The sequence below is a fragment of the Dermacentor silvarum genome, chromosome 8 (assembly GCF_013339745.2).
Source record: "Dermacentor silvarum isolate Dsil-2018 chromosome 8, BIME_Dsil_1.4, whole genome shotgun sequence".
Classification (NCBI taxonomy): Eukaryota; Metazoa; Arthropoda; class Arachnida; order Ixodida; family Ixodidae; genus Dermacentor; species Dermacentor silvarum.
Genome location: NC_051161.1, coordinates 132,443,668 through 132,452,506, shown reverse-complemented (window position 1 = coordinate 132,452,506; position 8,839 = coordinate 132,443,668). Strand labels below are relative to the sequence as shown.

At 46.5% G+C, this 8,839-nt stretch overlaps 1 long non-coding RNA gene across 1 annotated transcript; it reads right to left on the bottom strand.

Moving 5' to 3' along the window:
- Positions 1-3,933: 3,933 nt before the first annotated feature.
- On the bottom strand, positions 3,934-6,315 carry LOC119462432 (uncharacterized). The gene is made up of 3 exons (XR_007468419.1): positions 6,206-6,315; positions 4,705-4,814; positions 3,934-4,001 (listed from the first exon to the last, which is right to left on the bottom strand). It is a non-coding gene; the product is annotated as an uncharacterized LOC119462432 (long non-coding RNA).
- Between the last annotated feature and the right edge of the window lie 2,524 nt (positions 6,316-8,839).

Sequence of the window (8,839 nt, the reverse complement as noted above, 5' to 3'; positions counted from 1 at the left end):
TGGCTGCACCAAATTTTTAAAAATTGCCTTGCAGATAGGACAATTTAACCCTTGAGCTAAATAATACGAGGAGGCAGCCATTACATTTTTCGGGAAATCGAAATGCGTCACTGGATAATTATACCAAACCTATTCTAATTTACATTTTAATAAACTAAATTACTACAGATATTCCTATCAGCGAATTGTAGCCTGTGAGCTCACAAGGCCTATCCACTTAGAACAAATTCTCAGCGCTGCATCAGACAGACAGACAATTAACTTTTAATGAAGTCCTGAGGGACTAGCGGGCGGAGAACCGTTGGGGCCCCCGGCTTGCCGCTGGCTGCTCCCATGCCGGAATCGGGGGGCCAAGCTTCTCCGCTCTTTCACGGGCCCTGTGAACGGCCATGGACTGGACCTTGACTTCCGTATATAGAGATAGCCTCGTCCCAGTCCTGCTCGCTGGTGAGTGACGTATCCCGTAACGCAGGACACTTCCAGAGCGTATGAGCTAGAGTGCTAAACTCCTCCCCACAATCCGGGCACTGTGGGTCAATTTCTGTGTTAATCCTGCTTAGGAAACCTCGCAAGGGATATGACCTGGTCTGAAGCACCCAAAGCGTGATCGATTGAGATCTACATAGATTTGGGTGTGGAGGCGGGAAGCGCCTGCGTTCGTCTTTATAGTGGGAGACGATCTCATAAAAGGTTAATAAGGGGTCGCTGTGGCCGAGCTCCTGCGGATCCAATGAAGCCCCACCCCCGTCGCCGCGCGTGAATTCTCGCGCACGGCGGTGAGCAATCTCCTTGGGGTTCGGGCGGCCCGGCAGCACGTTGTCGCCCATGTGAGCGGGGAACCACGTAATGCAATGCACGGGGTCAGAATTAGTTCAGGACTTGCTTTTCAGAAGCGCCTCCGCCTGTATCGCAACCATTCCCGAAGCGAAAGCCCTAACGGCCGCGCGTGGGTCAGTGTAGATATACGGCCTTTTAAAATCCTGCATCGCCAGCGCAACCGCCACCTGCTCTGCCCCGTTGGCCGTGGCAGAGCAGGTGGCAGAGCAGGTGAACTCCAGAGGGACCGACGACGTAAGTCCCTCTGGAGTTCACGTCCAGCTGAACCGCCTCACTGTGACTGTAACACGGCCGCAAGCCCGCCGCCTCCAAGAGGCGCCTACCTGCGCTGGTGCCCGAAAGCCTCGTGATCTGCGCCGCTTGTTGCACCTCTATTAGTTCGAGGGTGGTGTTATGAAAGCCGAGCTGCATTAGCCTGTCCGTGCTCGCCGTCACCGGAATACCCAGTACCTTCTTGACGCTTTTACGCATCAACGTGTCGAGCTCGTCCCTTTCAGTCTTAGTCCACTGCAGGGACGAGGCCACACAGTTGATGTGGCTCATATGAAAAGTTTTGTGCGCCCTAATTAGGTTGTCCTCGCCTAGGCCCCCCTTCTTATTGGAAACTGTCATTATTATTCTGAGAATATTCTCGGTTTTGGCGTCAGATGCGTAATGGTTGTGGCATTATATATACAGCCCCTAGCATTGAGCAATAATCCTAGAATTCTGATCGAATTTACCCTGAGGATCTTCTGGCCGTCCCGCGTGTACACATCTATGGGGATCTGCTCGAGCGGCACGAGCCCCCGAACTGTCCGGTCTGTATAACATGAGCTCTGACTTGGTCGGGGAGAGTCGGAAACCCGTGCCCTCCAGGAAGGACTCGGTCACGTCCAAGGCCTCCTGGAGCGCCGGTTCCACGGCCGCCTCCGAGCCTCCGGGGCACCAGATCGTAATGTCGGTGGCGTACAGCGCGTGCACTGCACTGCACCAGTTTCGAGATATTAATATTCAAAGTTTCCAACGAAATACAATTGTGTTCCAGTTACTTTTGCGCTTCAATGCATAAAACGGCGTTCTCGTAAAAATGTAAATGCAACAACAGTGAATTTTTACCGTCCGTTTGATAGCGCATATCTCGAAACCGACTGCATCCTCAGAATTCCTTTCATGTCAACATTCCTTGACCACTCACTAACTACAATTCATAGACTGACATATGTGCAATAAAGTAAACAAATAAAAAGGTCCTCTCCCTTTCGTAAATAGGATGACCTCATGGGCCGTGCGCAAAGCGAAGTGCAACATGAGGAAAAGAATTGTGGAAAACATTTCCCTCGCACCAAGGCTACCATAGCATCTGGGCCAGTATTTTGTAGCGATGCCTTTCCAGTAATAAAACCTTTTCGCGCTTATATCGCTTTGTCAACAGTCATAGCGACGTCCGCTCGCGTTATCAACGGGATCAGCCGGCCGTCAGCGGTGGATGATAAGACTAGTATAGAATAAGTCATAAGGCATCGCTACAAAATCGCGGCTCTGCCGCGATGGATTTTTCGGAGGACGTAAGTTCACTGCCACAAGCCCCCGTCAGTGGTACGTCGAGAAACTCTTCACCTACGGCGAGCAGCACCCTGATGCCTTCTCATAGAGGGCTGGAAGAACAATCCGAAATATTGGCTGAACGTTCGATACAACGGAGCATGTTTCCGCAGTAAACGTGTGGGCCATACACTACGAGAGCAATGAAATCGTACCGGCTGAGTAGGGCGTAGGGCCTCGCCATGAAGTGGCATGTGTAGATCTCATTGAAGGTGCAGACAATTGACATCTACGATCGCAATCAAAATTCTCGATCACTATTGAATAGATCTGGATTGAGCAGAAGTGCGATGTGAAATGTCCGATTAGGAGCAATTAATCCGGATCTGGCTCGGCCGCGACTGAAAGTGCCCGTTTGGCAGGTGCCTCAATCGATGCAGCAGCAAACCACTGTTCACGTAGTTCATATTATTTCAATAAAATATATCAAGTGGAGAGCTGCGTACGCTTCATCTGCTGTTTTAAGCACGTAAACGCGAACATGACCGCATTGATTGCCTCTTGTTTTCGCGCTCTAAATGACATTGTCCAGTATAAAAGCACAGTATAAAAGCAGCAGCACACTGCCCAGGTCGCAGCCACTGTGTTCAATTTTTCGCGAAAACCGCCGCTTCTCATTTATTAGAAAGCGGAGACAGCCGCTTCCACTGCCTTTTTTGTACGAGTTACGCATGCAACCATACAACTCACCGGCGTGACGAACTGGCCCGGCTGCCGCAAAAACATGGACACCCGTGACACACGTAGCTGTCAGCCAGTGCCTAAGTGCTTTCTGCGTGCTTTTCGCCCATAAAACACTCTCGCGTGTGCCGGAAGATCACGTGGCCGACTCTAAGTGACGAAGCCGGGTGAGGCCTGTTGTGGTCACATTTTTCACCGTAGCATCGTCGCCGCTATTACTGTACTCTCATTATTGTGATCAACAAATAGCCGTTGTCGTCACAGGCAGGCACGCGTCGTGCACGCAATTTCTCACTTACGCAGACACATTGCGCCATCTGGTAACACTTCGGGAAACCCAAACAAAGTTATGTAGTCCGCCACGTGCCATATGCTTCGCAGAACATTTCTACCCTCAGTATATGACGTTAGCGTAATTGTTTTCTTTTGGGTTTATGCACAGTATTAAACGCACACTTACATCCGCTAAGTAGATGGCCTGACAGCACCACAACAGATACGCACAGGCGCTCCGCGAAGGCATTAGAGCATGCCTCCATAGACAACGCTTATGTTGAGCAATTGTAGGCTAAGAATAAACCTTTGAAACAAAGTTTGGTAGCCACGTTCTTTTTTTAAATACCGTTAGCACGCTATTGACATTCATAACGGTGAATAAATATTTCTTCTCGTTAGCAGTATCTGTATATTTGTGAACTATTGCATGTCGCACTGCAGCGATATCGAAGCATGCATACATTATGAATTCAAGGCAAACTCATTCTGCTGGCTGATGTCCCATCATCTAAAGAAACAACGTTTTATTTCTAAATAGTAAAATGATTTGCTTACCATTGTTACAGATCCCATATGTACGCAAAACGTGCTGTAAATTGTCATACAAATTCCTAAAATGAAAGCTGAAAGAAATAGAAGCGTTAAAATTCAACCATATTCACAAAAAAGTTTGCAGGTATGGGTGGTGCACTACGTTTCATCTTTACCGGAATTTCAGAGAGGCCAGATGTTGAGCTAGGATTTTTTTAGCTTTAGTAGCCAGCGAACCAATTTGGCAGTAAACATTAAGCGAATATTTCTCTGTTTTGGATAATTTTGCGTTTCAGGACCACACAAGGAGCCGTACAATGCGCAGGTCTATTTATTTACAGATTACGGTGTGGCCATGGTTTAAAGTCATTTCTTGTCTTCTTGGTCCTAAGCTTCCTGGAACTTTAGAGGGGGGGGGGGGCATTCACAGCGGAGAGAGAGGATGAAAATTATATCTTACACTAACAACCACCTGCACCATTAAAGCGAAAATGCGCTTGATTACACAGCCGATAACATCTGAGAAAACCGTGACTAGGTCACTTGTCGTGCACTTACACTATTGCAAGCGCCTATGTCATATGATAGCATGCTAAAGTTCTTTAAATTATTGCAATAATGTCACACTGAAATGACAGCCCCGTCAAATGCAGTTGCCGATACAATTTAAATCTAGACCGCTTCAACAAGCTGCTCAAACAGACGCACGTGCCTTATCTTCAGCATTTATATCGCAAGTTGTTCTCCTCATATAACAATGCTGCCGCGAGCACTTACTTTGAGCCATTTTCTCACCTGTTCCACGTGTGATCAACAGCACATGATGATCAGCATTTTTGTAACGATGAGCAATCACATCCACATATAGAATGGCCACTTGGGAGTTAATTGTAGACGATACCGTGCTGATAGAGGATCAAACAAATTCAGGTCAGTGGAACGTAAATTTAAGTATAAATTTTAGTACGCTGTTAGGGAATATATTCTGAAGACAAGACACTTAACTTGCGGAAACTCGCCGCTATGTACAATTTCCATGAGCAACGAAGCAATCGGAGCCAAACATTAGTATTGTAGCAATGCTGATTCCATTAGTATCAAAAAGTAAATTGATTGCACTGATGAAATCTGACACAGCGTCAAAACACTGCTCATGCGGAAACTGTGTGAATTTATTTATGTGCATTTCTTAAAGAATTGCAGAATGGCTGTGCGTGTTCTCATTATTATATCATTTCACGCTGTTGTTTCACCTCTTCTAAAATTTTAGTACGGCAGAGTAATCCACTTTTGCGACCGGTTGATTTGCGCTGGCTCATTACGGGAAAAAGAGCACAAATATTATTTATTACATCTTTGGGCGTGCCATTAACACTCCAGGTATCACTTGAAGTAAAACGTGCGCTTTCAACATAAATATTTCCTTAGGGATGCCGGAAATATACCGTTCACTGCAGCAGGCCATGGTCTGCATTATGACCAACTGCTCTTCCGAATCTTGTGAAATGCAAAAACTGCGCCTGCAGCTGGCCACGAGAGTACTTATTTGAGCGCGAAATGAAACATAATATAGCCATGCACGAGCTTTAGATAATCCACTTGACCAACGCAACATGCTAGCACGAAATGCTCTTGTAACCTATGACAAAAGAAATGTTTTCTTCCTTTTTTGTTTTTGCGCTGCACATGGATCGATAAAAACAGTAGAAGTGACTGAAAAAATGTAATTCTTGGGTTTCACGAGCCGAAAACCAAGATCTGGTTATGATCCACGCCATAATTGGAGACTAACGGATAATTTTGATCACCTGCGGATCTTAAATGTGCACCAAATGCACGGCACATGGCCGTTTTTGCATTTGGCCCCCATCGAAATGCGGTAGCCCCTAAAGGAATTTGATGCCGTGACCTCGTTCTTGGCAACGGAACACCATAGCTGCTAAGCCACCACGGTGATAAGCAATAAATACATCTAGGGCTCCTTTACCACTCTAAGAACCTCTTGCATAAAAACAAAACAAAAGAAAGATCGGTCAGCATTGAATGTGTAGCCCTTGGGAAGTCCTTAGCGCGTTTTCATAATTTCGCATTCACATTCCTAAAAACGCCAAATTCAAGCAACTCTTCCATCACACGGAGGGCAAGGGAATAGTGCTAGCCTGGTCAGCGCTGAACACATTAAGAATTTCAAAAGAAACACGTGAGGAAATCTCCGTTCGCATGATGTGCTATTCAATACAAATTTCCGCCTAATGCTTTCTATTTTCAAAGCGCACCGAAAAATTAAATGCGATACCTTGTCGCAGCACTGACGATGCCTGCAAGAAATAGACCGAGAAAGCCAGGTACGTGAACCAGATACGTGTTTACGTAGTAAGGGAGAATCTGAAAAAAAAATTAAGGAAGCTGATACAGAGCACTTCTAGTTGCGTTAGACGACACAATTCGGTTTGTTACTACTGTCCCCGGTACAATTTAACATTATTTCAGAATGCAACATTGCTGAAGAAAAAGAAAAGGACACGACGGTTTACTTTTGGCCATCGCTATTGTGATTCAAAACAAAAATTTTCTGCTCAATTCTATCCCATGTATCAATTAGATCTCCATAAGCAAGAAATTGAGGAGTTCCTTACACAGTTCGCAACAAATTGGCATTTACCGAGGTACGCTGCCTGCGATCAATGCGGAAACATTTGACGAGTGTTGAACTTCTGGCGCACAGTAAACCAAAAAAGACAGAATGCGAAAAAAACAACAACAAAGAAGTCGATCAATACTTTCCTACTAAATTTTATTACTGGTTATGTTTCAATGGTTATTTGTGCATAAATTCATTTAGAAACCACTATAAATACAAAGCGAACAACGTGACAACAACCTAAACAACGATTACGAGAAACAACTCTGCCGGAGTTGCTTGTGCCGGAAGTTGACGCTCGTGTTCATCTCAGGCGTCCTGTGTCTGTATTTGTTTTCCTCGTGAGAGCGTCAACAACAGAAAGCAGACTCGTCCGCATCACACGTTCATTTGCAATGGTTGCGAATCTTGTCACCTTTAATGATTACGCATGCGGACAATTTGTGCAAGGAAAGTGGGGCAAAATTAGACACGGTGCCAAATGCGACCTAATTCACTATTTTCATCTAGCATGAAATCCGTTCACAAGAAGAGCTTCATCCTTTGACCGAGATGTGTCGCTAGCTTTCCGTTTCAATTACCTAAAAATTATCATGTTTGGTGGAACGAACCTCCTGTAAAAAGAACTTCAGTGGTTGCATGTCACCTATGCAGTGGTGAAAACGCAGCAAATTCTGCAGTTAGGTTTTTGTAGGCCTGAAAAGGCACGAGATAAAATCTGCATAATGAACGAAAGCATTATACCGATATCCTTGTCGGCACAGTTCTCGAAAACTTCCTACGCCTTCGTATTTCTTCCTTTGGAAAAAAATTCCATTATATGAGGAATAATAGTGGTGCAAAACGCAATATTGCGATGCTTTTGAAAGTTACAATCAGTGTGAGTGATTAGTGTGCTTGCTCCTAAAGTAAAATTTTGCCTCTTTGTCTAGAGCCACGTTCACATGAATGCGACAGTGGTGCATCGCATCGCATTTCTAGCGCGTCGCATTCATGTAAACAGTGATAATGCGCTAGGAAGGCGCATCGCATTAATGCGCGAGGCGATGGTAGATTTGCGGGCGGGAGTCGACTCACGCACGTGGCGCTACGTTCTCGGGAGAGTTAATGCGCTACATGTAAACGGCGTCGCATTGCCTTTCCCAGATGCGCTTGGAAATGCGATGCGCTACTGCCGCATTCATGTAAGCGCGGCTTAGGAAGGTCAGAAAAGGCAAAATAAAAAAAAAACGAGGGCAGCTTGCACTTGTGGTGCGAGGCTGAAGAAACAGCGTAGCTGGAGGTCGACCAAGGTTTACGAAGTTTTGCTAAGTTTTTGCTATGTTATGCTAAGATTTTATCGAGTTTTCCACTGGTTCTTCGCTATCGCTTGGAGGAAGATTCACCAGCACGGTATTCCCGGTTTGATCGCAGTTGTTGCATTCGATCACGAGCAGCGGTACGACAGGCTTCCCGTCGAGCATCTTCTTCCTTGGGGGTTACGTACTTCTTCGGCCGACCCATGTTTTTAGGCGGCCCAAGCAATGTTCTCGGCGCAGCGACACTAGGCAATGTGCCGCCGTCGGTACGTCAGGGAGCTTTTATACAAACGCCGCCAACGAAGCGGCGCGCAGTGACGTCATGGCTTTTTTTCTCCGCCTACAGGGCTGTGGAAGCTAGGGGATGTACGGGAAGCGGCGGTGCATCGTGGCGCGGCCGGGCGCAGACATGCCAAGTTAGGTGACATGCCTAGACATGCCAGGCTAGGGGACGCATAGTGGCGTTAGAGATAGGCGCTGCTAGGAGAAGCGATGCGGAAGGCGGAGCGGTGACTTCACAACACCTGTGCGAAGCTCCGCGAAGCCAGGCGCAGCTATGCCAAGTGGTTGCCAGGCAACGCAGTGACGTCATAGCTCGGCGGTGTTTCTGCGAACGATTTGTAGCTGAACCTCGAGCTTAAACAGCTACGCTGTTAAAAATTAGAGATTTTGCTGACGAGAAGAGGACACCAAAAAAGAACTTGGAAGCGTTGCTTTGGTTGCATTGCTGCAGATGGCAACCGAACGCCAAGGGAAGACACCTCTGATTACGGTGCTTTTGCTGTCGACACCATGAGTGAAGCTCTGCTGTGGCACCTCTAACGTTTTCCGACATTTTTTTGTGGACCTGGTGTTCTGAACAAAAACTAAACGATCTGAAACTAGCACTGTGTTTACCTCATTCTCTCACAAGAAGAAGCTGATGATGCCCAATGCTGCCAAACATGGGACCCAAGCTGCGGCGAAGGCAACTAAGAAAAGCTATGAAATG